The sequence below is a fragment of the Suncus etruscus genome, chromosome 6 (assembly GCF_024139225.1).
Source record: "Suncus etruscus isolate mSunEtr1 chromosome 6, mSunEtr1.pri.cur, whole genome shotgun sequence".
NCBI lineage: Eukaryota > Metazoa > Chordata > Mammalia > Eulipotyphla > Soricidae > Suncus > Suncus etruscus.
In genome coordinates this window covers 1,708,724-1,721,895 of record NC_064853.1, presented here as the reverse complement: position 1 = coordinate 1,721,895, position 13,172 = coordinate 1,708,724, and the positions used below count along the sequence as shown (strand labels likewise).

Genomic DNA, 13,172 nt, shown 5'->3' with positions numbered 1-13,172 from the left:
TCAGACCCCTCAGACCCCTCACATCCCGCACACTCCTCAGTTCCCTCAGACCAGTAGGCACAGACACCTCAGGCCCTCACACACCACAGACCCCTCAGACCCTTACAGACCCCTCAGGCCCCCCAGGTCCCTCAGCCTCCACAGACCACTTAGCACCCTCACACCCCTCAGATCCCATGGACCTCTCAGATTCCTCAGGCCCCACAGACTCTTAGCACCCCTCATATCAACAGACCCCACAGACTCCTCAGGCCCCTCAGATGCCTCAGTCACCACAGACCCCTCAGACCTACAGACCTAGAGATCCTCAGGATCCCAGATCCCTCAGGCACCCCAGACCCCTCAACTTCCACAGACCCCTTAGTGTACTCGATCCCTTAGACCCCTCAGCCCCCTCAAACCCTACAAACCCCTCACACCCCTCAGATCTCTCAAACCTACAAACCCCTTGGAACCCACAGACACTTCAAGCCCCTAAGACCCCCACAGACCCCTCTTACCCCTCAGACCCCACAGGTCCCTCAGACACTTACAGACCCCTCAGGATACCAGACACCTCAGTCTCTACAGATTCCTTAGCACCCCCACACACAGACACACCCTTCACACCACTCAGACAAATAGATCCCACAGACTCCTCAAACTCCCTCAGACCTATAGAACCCACAGACACCTCAAGATCATCAGATGGCTCAGTCCCCTCAGCCTTCCCAGACCCCTTAGCCCACTCACGCCCATCAGAACCCAAAGACCCCTTGGGCCCTTCAGGCCTCTCAGATCCCTCACGCTGCTCATACCTACAGACCCTAGACACCTCAGGCCCTGAGATCCCTCCAATCCTCCCAGATCCATCAGCCTCCACAGACCCCTTAGCCCTCTCAGACCCCTCAGACCCCACAGACCCTTAGATCCCTTAGTACCCTCACAGCCCTCAGACACCACAGACCCCTCCCAACCCTCAGTTCACTCAGACCCCTCAGATCCCTCACAGCCCTCACACCCCTCAGACCTTACAGACCCCTCACACCCCTAGATCCCTAGACCCCTCAGCCACCAGACCCCTCACACACCTCAGACCCCACAACCCCCTCACACTCAGTTCTCTCAGACCCTCAGATCCCTCAGACTCCTCACATCCCTCACACCCCTTACACTCCTCAGATTCTCAGACCTACAGACACCTACAGATCTACAGACACCTCAGGCCCTCAGACACCTCAGGCCACAGGCCCCTCAGACCCTTACAGACCCCTCAGGTTCCCCAGGCCCCACAGCCTCCACAGACCACTTCTCACCCTCACACCCCTCAGACTCCATGGACCTCTCAGATTCCTCAGACCTCACAGACCCTTCACATCGCTCAGACCAGCAGATCTCACAGACTTCAGACCCCTCAGACCCACAGACCCCACAGACACCTCAGGCTCCTCAGATGTTTCAGACCCCTCAATCCACCAGACCCCTCAGCCTTCCTAGGCCCCTTAGCCACCTCAACAACCTCACACCCATCAGAACCAATAGATCCCTCAATCCACTCAGGCCCCTCAATCCCTCACACCCCTCAGATCTACAGACCCCACAGACTTCTCAGGCCCCTTAGATGCCTCAGACACCACAGACCCCTCAGAACCAACAGATACCTCAGACCTACAAACTCCTGACCCCCAGATCCCTCAGACACCACAGACCACTCAAACTCCAGAAATCCTCTATCCTTCATCACCCCCTCTATCCTTCAGCCCCCTCAGACCCTCAGACCCTACAGACCCATCACACCCCTCAGGTACCTCAGACCCCTCAGCCTCCACAAACTCCTTAACCTCCTTATACCCCTCAAATAGCTCAGATATTCAGACCCCTCAGATCCCTCAGAAACCTCAGACCCCACAGAAACCTCACACCCCCTCAGCTTCTCCACACTCCACACACCCCTCAGATACTCATACTCCTCAAATAGCTCAGACCCCTCAGATCCCTCAGACCTACAAACCCACAGACACCTCAGACCCCTCAGATCCCTTAGGCCCCTCACACCCACAGGCCCTTCAGACCCCTACAGACCCCTCAGGCCCTCATCCTCAATAGAAGACTTAGCCCCCTCACATCCCTTGATTCCACAGACCCCTCTGATCCTTCAGACCCCACAGACCCTTCACACCCCTCAGACCAACAGAACCCACAGACTCCTCAGACCCCTCAGACTTACAGACCCCTTACAGACACCTCAGGCTCCTCAGATGTCTCAGATCCCTCAGACCCCTCAGGACCACCATCCCTCAGCTTTCCCACACCCCCACAGACTCCTCAAACACTCAGACCCACAGAACCCTCACACCCCTCAAACCCCAAAGATACCTCAGACCCCACAGACTCTTCATACCCCTCATATCTCTCAGAGCCCTCAGCCTCCACAAACCCCTAAACACCCACAAACCCCACAGACCCCCAGACCCCTCAGCCTCCACAGATTCCTTAGCCCCTCACTCCCCTCAGATCCATGAGACCCTCATGTCCCACACACCCCTCAGATTCCTCAGACCTACAGGCCCCTCAGACCCCTCAGCCTTTACAGATCCCTTAGCACCCTCAGACCCCTCGATCCCACGGACCCCTCAGATTCATCAAAACCCACAGACCCTTCACACCCCTCAGACAAATAGAGCCCACAGAATCCTCAGGCTCATCAGATTCCTCAGACCCCCTCAGACCCCTCAGTCCCACCAGACCCCTCAGCTTTCCCAGACCCCTGAGCCCCCTCAGCTCCCTCACACCCATCAGAACCCACAGACCGCTCAGGCCCCTCAGGCCTGATATCCCTCACACCCCTCACACCCCTCATAACTACAGACCCCACAGACACCTCAGGCCCCTTAGATGCCTCAGACACCACAGACCCCCAGGCCTGACATCCCTCCAAACCCCCCAAGTCCCTCAGCCTCCACAGACCCCTTAGCCCCTTCAGACCCTCAGATCCCTCAGACCCCACAGACCAGTTACGCCCCTCACATCCCTCAGATAGACCCTATAGATCCCTCAGATCCCTTAAACCCTTCAGCCGCCACAGACCCCTCACACTCCTATGACCCCACAAACCCCTCACACCACTCAGTTCCCTCAGACCTTCCTCAGATCATTCAGACCCCTCACATCCCTCACACTCCTCCAATCCCTCAGACCCCCACAGATCCCTCACACCCCTCGGACCCCACAGATTACTCACACCCCTCAGACCCCACAGACCCCGCAGATCCCTCAGACCCATGAGACCCCACAGTACACTCCTCATCTTCTTTACACCCCTCACACCCCTCAGACCCTCAGACCCCTCATATATCTCAGACCTACAGACCCACAGATACCTTAAACCCCTCAGACACCCCAGGCCCCTCACAACACACAGGCCCTTCAAACCCCTACAGACCCCTCAGGGCCCTCAGACCCTCCTCCGCTACAGACAACTTAGCCCCTTCACACCCTTCAGATCCAATGGACCCCTTTGAGCCCTCAGACCCCATAGGACCTTCACACTCCTCAGACCAACAGAATCCACAGACTGCTCAGACCCCCTCAGACCTACAGACTCCAAGATACCTCAGGCTCCTCAGATGCCTCAGATCTCCCAGACCCCTCAGGCCCACCAACCCCTCAGCCCCCTCAGATCCCTCAGTCCCATTAGAACCATGGACCCCTCAGGCCCCTGAGATCTCTCGGACCCCTCAGGCCTCTTACACCCCTCATATCCCTCACACCCCTCAGGTTCCTCACACTCCTCAGATGCCTCAGACCTACAGACCCACAGACAATTCAGTCCCCTCAGACTCCTCAGGCCCCTCAGGTCCCTCACAGGTCTCTCAGACCCTTACAGACCCCGAGGACCCCTGGCCTCTCAGCCTCTACAGACCCCTTAAGCCCCTCACACCTCTCAGATCCCGTGGACCCCTCAGATTCCTCAGACCTCTCACACCCCTTAGATCCCTCAGACTGCTCACATCCCACAGACCGCACAGACCCCTCAGATTCTTCACACACCTTACATCCCTCAGACCCCTCAAACCACTCAGATCCCTCAGACCTACAGACCCAAGACACCTTAAACTCTTCAGACAAATCAGGCCCCTCACAACCCACAGGCCCCTCAGACCCCATAGACCCTTCACATTCCTCAGACCAACAGATCCAACAGACCCAACGGACACATCAGGCTCCTCAGATGCCTCATCCCTCAGACCCCTCAGGCCCAGCAACACCTCAGCTTTCCCAGACCCCTTAGCACCCTCAGCCCCTCATCCCATCAGGGACCCCTCAGGCTCATCAGAACCCTCAGACCCCTCACACCCTACAGACCCCTCAGAACCCCAGACCCCTCAGCCTCTACAGATCCCTTTGCCCCCTCAGTCCCCTCAGATCCCACGGACCCTTCACATTCCTCAGACCCCACAGACCCTTCAGACCCCTCAGACAAATAGATCCCACAGATTCCTCAGACCCCCTCAGACCTGCAGACCCCACAGACACCTCAGGCCCCTCACACACACGGACCCCTCATACCCTTACAGACCCCTCAGGCCCCCAGACTCCTCAGCTTCTACAGATCATTTACACCCTCACACAGCTCAGGTCCCATGGACCCATCAGATTTCTCAGACCCCACAGACCCTTCACACCCTTCATACCAACAGGTCCCACCGACTCTTCAGACCCCTCAGACCCACAGACCCCACAGACACCTCGGGTTCCTCAGTTGTCTCAGACCCCTCAGGCCCACCAAACCCCTCAGCCTTCCCAGGCCCCTTCGCCACCTCCCACTCATCAGAATCCACAGACCCCTCAGGGCCCTCAGACCTCTCAGATCCCTCACACCCCTCAGGCCTACAGACCCCAAAGACACCTCAGGCCCCTCAGATGCCTCAGACACCACAGACTTCTCAGAGCCAACAGATCCCTCAGACCTACAGACCCCTCAGGATCCCCAGATCCCTCAGACACTACAGACCACTTAGTCTCCTCACACCCCTCGATCATTCAGCCCCCTCAGTCCCTACAGACCCCTCACACCCCTTAGATCCCAAAGACCCCTCTAGACCCCTCAGCCTCCACAGACCCCTTAACCTCCTCACACCTCTCAGACCCCTCAGACCCCTCAGATCCCTCAAACCTACAGACCCACAGACACCTTAAACCCCTCAGACAAATCTGGCCCCTCAGACACCTCAGGCCCCTCACAACCCACAGGACCCTCAAACCCCTCCAACCCCTCCTATTCTACAGATCACTTAGCCCCTTCACACCCCTCAGATCCCACGGACCCCTCAGGTCTCTCAGACCCCACAGACCCTTCATACACATCAGACCAACAGATTCCACAGACACATCAGGTTCCTCAGATGCCTCAAATCCCTCAGCCCCCTCAGGCCCACCAACCCCTCAGCCCCCTCAGTCGCATCAGAACCCATGGACCCCTCAGGCCCCTCAGGCTCATTAGATCCCTCAGACCTCTCACTCCTCACACCCTCACAGACCCTTCAGCCCCCCAGACTCCTCAGCTTCTACAGACCATTTAGCACCCTCACACCACTCAGAGCCCATGGACCCATCAGATTCCTCAGACCCAACAGATCCCTCAGACCCCCCAGACACTCCCCAGCCTCCCCTGACCCCTTAGCCCCCTCACATCCTTCAGATCCCTCACACCCCTCAGACCTACAGACCCCACAGATTCCTCAGACCTACAGAACCCTAAAATCCCAGACCCCTCAGTCTCCACAGACCCCTCAGACTCTAAGACTCCTCACATACCTCAGATCACTCAGACCTCTCAGACCTACAGACCCACAGACCCCTCAGACCCCACAGACCCCTCAGGCCCCCAGATCCCTAAGGACCAACCAGATCCTTCAGAACCCCCCAGACCCTTTAAACCCCTCACAGCCCTCAGATCCTTCAGACCCTACAGACCCTCACACCCCACAGACCCCTTACACCCATCAGACCCCTCAAACCCCACAGTCTCTTCACACCCCACAGATCCCTCAGACCCACAGATACCTCAGACACTTCAGAACCATAGACCCCCTCAGGCCCCCAGATTCCTCAGATCCCACAGACCCTTCAGCATTCACAGACCCCTTAGCCCTCTCACACCCCTCAGACCCTACAGACCCCCCAGACACCTCAGACCCTATAGATTCCTCACACCCTTTGGACCCTACAGACCTCTCACATCCCTTAAACCCTTCTTCCCCCCATAGACTCCTCACACCCCACAGACCCCTTAACCCCTCAGATCCCTCAGACCCCACAGACCCCTCACACCCTCACACCCCTCATACCACTCAGACCCCTCAGACCCCCACAGACCCCTCAGACCCCACAGACCCCTCAGATTCCTCAGACTCCTCAGACTCCTCAGACCCTCAGACACCACAGATCCCTCAGGCCCCTCAGACCCTCAGTCTCTACAGACCCTTTAGCCCCCTCACACCCCTCAGATCCATGGACCCCTCACACAATTCAGATCCCTCAGACCCCTCACCCTAGAGAAGCCTTACACCAATCACACCCCTCAGGTCTTAAAGACCCTTCAGCCTCCACAGGCTGCTCAGACCTACAGATGCCTAAGACCACCCAAGACCCTCAGCCTCCACAGACTCATTAGCCCCTTCAGACCCCTCAGACCCCTCACACACCTCAGACCCTACATATCCCTCAGATCCCTCAGACCTACAGACCCACAGACACCTCAGGCCCCTCACACCTGACAGGCCCCTCAGACCCTTATAGACCCCTCAAGCCCCCGGACTCCTCAGCTTCTACAGACCACTTAGCACCCTCACACAGCTCAGATCCCATGGACCCTTCACATTCCACAGACCCCACAGACCCTTCACACCCTTCATACCAACAAGTCCCACAGACTCTTCAGAACCCTCAGACCCACAGACCCCACAGACACCTCAGGCTCCTCAGTTGTCTCAGACCCCTCAGACACACTGAATCCCTCAGTCTTCCCAGGCCCCTTCGCCATCTCCCACTCACCAGAACCCACAGACCTCTCAGGGCCCTCAGGCCTCTCAGTCCTACAGACCCCACAGATACCTCAGGCCCCTCAGATGCCTCAGACACCCTTAGCCCCCTCACACCCCTCAGATTCCACAGACCCCTTACATCCCTCACACCCCTCAGACCCTACAGACCCCTTACACCCCTCACACCCCTCAGACCCTACAGACCCCTTACACCCCTCAAAGCCCACAGACCCCTCACACCCCTCAGATGTCAGTTCCCTCAGACCTCCCAGATCTCTCAGACTCCTCACACCCCTCAGATACCTCAGATAACTCACACTCTCAGATCCCTCAGACCTACAGACCCACAGACATCTCAGGACCTTCAGACACATTAGACCCCTCACACTGCACAGGCCCCTCAGACCCTTACAGACCCCTTAGGCCCCCTAGACCCCTTAGCCTCTACAGACCCCTTATCCCTCACACCCCTCAGATCCCATGGACCCCTCAGATACTCAGACCTCACAGGCCATTCACACTCCTAAGACCAGCAGATCCCACAGACTCCTCAGACCCGTCAGACCTACAAACCCCACAGACACCTCGAACTCCTCAGATGTTTCAGACCCTTCAGGACCACCAGACCCCTCAGTCATCCCAGACCTGTTAGCCACCTCAGCCTCATCACACCCATCAGAACCCACGGACCCCTCAGGGCCCTCAGATTCCTCAGACACCACAGAACCCTCAGACACAACAGTACCCTCAGACCTACAGACCTTTCAGGACCCCCAGATCTCTCAGACACCCCAGACTCCTCAGACACCCCAGGCCCCTCAGCCTCCACAGACCCTTAGCCCCATCACACCCCTCAATCCCTCAACCCTCTCAGACCCTTCAGACCCCTCAGATCCCTCAGACCCTTCAGCCTCCAAAGACGAGCCCCTCACACCCCTCAGACCCTCAGACTCCTCAGATCCCACAGACCCTTCACACTCCTCAGATCTCTCAGACCCCTTACACCCCTCCAGACCTTTCAGCTTCCACAGATCTCTATCCCCTCACGACCCTCAGAACCCTCACACCCCTCTGATCTCTCAGACCCCTCAAACCTTTCCAGACCCCTCAGCCTTCACAGATCCCTAGCCCCCTCACACCATTTGATCCCTCAACCCCCTCAAACCCTATAGACCCCTCACACCCCTTAGATCTCAGACCCCTCCAGATACCTCAGCCTTCACAGACCTCTAGCCCCCTCAGACCCTTCAGATCCCTCAGACACCTCAGGCCCACCAGACCTCTCAGCTTTCAGAGACCCCTTAGCACCCTCAGCCTCATCACACCCATCAGAACCCATGAATCCCTCAGGCCCCTCTGATTTCTCAGACCCTACACACCCTTCTCACCCCTCAGACCCCTCAGACCCCACAGACCCCTCAGACCAACAGATAACTCAGGCCTCTCAGACCCCTCAGGCCCCTGAGATCCCTCAGACCCCCCAGAACCCTTAGCCCCCTTACACCCCTCAGATCTCTCAGACCCCTCAGCTGCCACAGACCCCACAGACCCCACAGACCCCTCACACCCTTCAGCCCTACATACTTCAGAGACCCCCTACAGAACCCTAAAACCCCCAATCACCTCAGCCTCCACAGACCCCTTAGCCCCCTCAGACCCCTCAGGCCTCACAGGCCCCTCACACCTCTCAGATCCCTCAGGCCCCTCAGACGTACAGACCCACAGACACCTCAGACTTACAGAACCCTAAAGTTCCTGTCCCCTTTGTCTCCACAGACACCTTAACCTTCTCACACCCTGCAGACCCCTCAGACCCATCAGGCCCCTCAGGCCCCCCAGATCCCTCAGACCCCAACAGAACCCTCTGCCTCCACAGACCTCCTAGCCCTCTCACACCTGTCAGATCCCTCGGACCCCTCAGATCCCTCAGACCCCACAGACCCCTCACGCCCCTCAGATCCCTCACACCTACAGACCCACAGACACCTCAGGCCCCTCACACCCCCACAGGCCCCTCACGCCCCTCAGCCTCTATAGATCACTTAGCCCCCTCACAACCCTCAGATCTCATGCACCCCTCGGGTCACTCAGACCTCACAGACCCTTCCCACCCCTCAGACCAACATATTCCACAGACTCTTCAGACCCCTCAGATCTACAGACCCCACATACACCTTAGGCTCCTCAGATGCCTAAGACCCCTCTAACCCCTCACACCTCATAGACCACTTGTACCCCTCAGACCCCACAGACCCCTCAGACCCTGCAGATACCTCAGACCCACAGGACTCCCCAGACCCCTCAGGTCCTACAGACCCCTCAGCCCAATCACACCTCTCAGATCCCACAGCCCTCTCAAACCCCTCAAATGCCTCAGACCCCAAAGACCCCTCAGCCCTCTCAGCCCCCACAGACCCCTCATACCCTCAGACCCCACGACCTCTCAGACCCCTCAAATGCCTCAGACCCCACAGACCCTTCAGATCCTATAGACCCCTCAGGCCCCTCAGCCCTCTCAGCCCCCACAGATTTTTCAGATCCCACAGACCCTTAGCCCCCTCACACCCCTTAGATCTTTTTTTTTCTTCTTTGTTCTTTCACACCCCTTAGATCTTACCGATTCCTCAGGCCACTACGCTCCCTCAGACCCCCAGATCCCAGACCTCACAGATCCCTCAGACCCACAGGCCTCTCTAGACCCCTCAGCTCCACAGACCCCTCAGCCCCATTATACCCCTCAGAGCCCACAGCCCTCTCAGACCTACAGACCCACAGACACCTCAGAGCCCTCAGATCCCATAAACCCCTCAGGCCCCTCCGGATCCCTCAGGCCCTATCAGACCCCTCGGCCTCCACAGACCTCCTAGCCCTCTCACACCCCTCAGATCCCTGAGACCTACAGACCCACAGACACCTCAGGCCCTTCAAATGCCATAGACCCCTCTAACTCCTCACACCTCACAGACCCCTCAGACCTCACAGACCGTTCACACCCCTCAAATGCCTCAGACCCCACAGACCCATCATACTCTCAGACCCCTCAGACCTCTCAGCCCCCACAGACCCCTCATACCCTCAGACCCCTCAAATGCCTCAGACCCTACAGACCCTTCAGATCCTATAGACCCCTCAGGCCCCTCAGCCCTCTCAGCCCCCACAGATTCTTCAGATCCCACAGACCCTCAGCCCTTAGATCCCACAGAACCTCTCACACCCCTCAGCCCCCTCACACCCCTCAGATCTCACCGACTCCTCAGGCCACTCAGCTCCCTCAGACCCCCAGATCCCAGACCTCACAGATCCCTCAGACCCACAAGCCTCTCCAGACCCCTCAGCTCCACAGACCCCTCAGCCCCATCATACCCCTCAGAGCCCACAGCCCTCTCAGACCTACAGACCCACAGACACCTCAGAGCCCTCAGATCCCATAGACCCCTCAGGCCCCTCCGGATCCCTCAAACCCCATCAGACCCCTCGGCCTCCACAGACCTCCTAGCCCTCTCACACCCCTCAGATCCCTGAGACCTACAGACCCACAGACACCTCAGGCCCCTCAAATGCCATAGACCCCTCTAACTCCTCACACCTCACAGACCCCTCAGACCTCACAGACCCTTCACACCCCTCAAATGCCTCAGACCCCACAGACCCCTCATTCTCTCAGACCCCTCAGACCTCTCAGACCCCTTAGGCCCCACCGAACCCTCAGCCTTCTCACACCCCTCAGACCCCTCAGATCTTACCGACTCCTCAGACCACTCAGATCCCTCAAACCCCTCAGCCCTCTCAGCCCCCCCCAGATCCCTCAGACCCCCCCAGATCCCTCAGGCCCACAGGCATCCCCAGACCTCTCAGCTACACAGACTCCTCAGCCCCCTCATCCCCCTCAGAGCCCACAGACCTCTTAGACCTACAGACCCACAGGTACCTCAGACCCCACAGACCCTTCAGGCCCCCCCCAGATCCCTCAGACCCCACCAGACCCCTCAGCCTCCAGAGACCATCTAGCCCCCTCACACCCCTCAAGTCCCTCAGACCCCTCAAATCACTCAGACCCCACAAATTCCTCACACCCCTCAGATCCCTCACACCTACCTACAGACTCACTGACACCTCAGGCCCCTCAGATGCCGCAGACCCCTCTAACTCCTCACACCTCACAGACCCCTCACAGACCCCTCACAGACCCTTCACACCCCTCATACCCCTCAGACCCCACAGACCTCTCATACCCCTTAAATACCTCAGGCCCCTCAGACCCCTCAGACCCCTCAGCCCTCTCAGCCCCCACAGACCCCTCAGACCCCTCCGCCCTCTCTGCCCCCACAGACCCCTCAGACCTCTCAGCCCCCAGATTCTTCAGACCCCACAGACCCTCTGACCCCTCAGCCCTCTCAGCCCCCACAGATTCTTTAGACCCCACAGACCCCTCAGACCCCGCAGATCCCTCAGAGCCCCCAGATCCCTCAGACCTACAGGCCTTCCCAACCTTTCAGCCTCTATACATCCCTCTGCCCCCTTACAACCCTCAGAGTCCTCAGACCTCTCAGACCTACAGACCCACAGACACCTCAGACCCCTCAGGGCCCCCAGATTCCTCAGACCCCACCAGACACCTCCACCTCCATAGACTTCCTAGCCCTCTCACACATCTCAGATACCACAGACCCTCATACCCCTCAGATCCCTCACTTACAGACCCACAGACACCTCAGGCCCCTCATACCCCCACAGGCCCCTCATGCCCCTCAGCCTCTACAGACCACTTAGCCCCCTCACAACCCTCAGATCTCATGCACCCCTCAGATCACTCAGACCCCATAGACCCCTCAGGCTCCACAGCCCCCTCAGCCCTATCACATCCCTCGGAGCCCACAGACCCCTCAGACCTACAGACTCCTCAGCCTCCACAGACCCCTCAGGCCCTTCAGACACTTCAGACCTCTCAGGACCCTTAGGCCCACATCTGCTGGGGTATCTGTTTCCCCAGCTCAGAGGATCATTACTCCTTCCTGCTCCCCAAAGCCCATGTTCAGGGGCTCTTGATGCTCCATCACTGCAGAGTCCCCAGCAGCCTCTGGGAGAGGGAGCTCTTAGGGACTAGGGGTGACAGGGTGACTGTGTCACAAAGGCCAAATGTCCAGAAGCCCATAGACCTGTCAGAAAGGCAGAGACCCCAGCCCCACACCCAAGCCGTTGGTACAGAAACCCCAAAATCCGGAGCATCTGGAAGGCCACAACCCCAGCCACTTGACAGCCTCACAATGGTGGACAGATGAGGCCCCTGAAGGATGTCACAGTTGTAGCTGTCACTCCGAGGGGGCCTGTCCCAGTGCTCTAAGCTGGGTCAACACCTGCCCCACCCGACTCCCCAGCAAGCCTGGCTAGTGGGAACACAGATCCCCACTCTCCATGTCCCCCAGAAATGGGCTCCCAGGAACCCACATATGGGTTAGGCTTACCCCAGAAACTTACGGCCTCCGTCACTGCAGCTAGGGGGGGCTTGACCCTCTCAGTGTCCAGGGAGGGCAGAGGCCCGGGGCCCACATGGGCGGCATTTGCAGGCTGTCAAGGTCCAGTGACAGGGACTCCCTGGGTTCCCCTAAAATAGCCCCTGGAGGGGTCAAGGTGGTAGCACCTTGGTAGGGCGTTTGCTGCTGACCCAGGAAGAACCGGGGTTCAATCCCCAGCATCCCCTATGGTCCCTGAGGCCTGCCAGGAGCGATTTCTGAGAGTAGAGCCAGGAGGAACCTCTTAGAGTCACTGGGTGTGGCCCAAAAAATCAAAATAAATAAATAAATAAGGAACACCCCCCGGAGCCCAGTGCCTCAGAAGGAGCTTCAGAAGGCACCCAGGGCTGGATTCTGTAGCCCCCACATCTCCCCAAACCCCTCACACCCCTGCAGGGACGCTCCCTCAGCTCAGCACCCTCCCATCTGCCCTCTGCACCCCACAGTGCTTCCACCTGTCCTAAGGCATGCCGGCCACCTGGGGGCGCTGGGGAGAGACCCCGTGTTGACGCTCTCCTGGGAGACAGACCCGACCAGAAAGGCAGCTGAGGCTCCCCCAAAGCCCAGCGAACCCACAGACCCGCCAGGCCGGCAGCCCCTGCCAGAGTAGGGGTCCACCGAGGTGAGCAAGGCCAGC

The 13,172-nt window shown here is 58.5% G+C and overlaps 1 protein-coding gene across 1 annotated transcript in view; it reads left to right on the top strand.

Moving 5' to 3' along the window:
- The window catches only part of MMEL1 (membrane metalloendopeptidase like 1), a 188,468-nt gene that overhangs the window by 136,256 nt on the left and 39,040 nt on the right, over nucleotides 1-13,172 (top strand). The window lies entirely within an intron of this gene.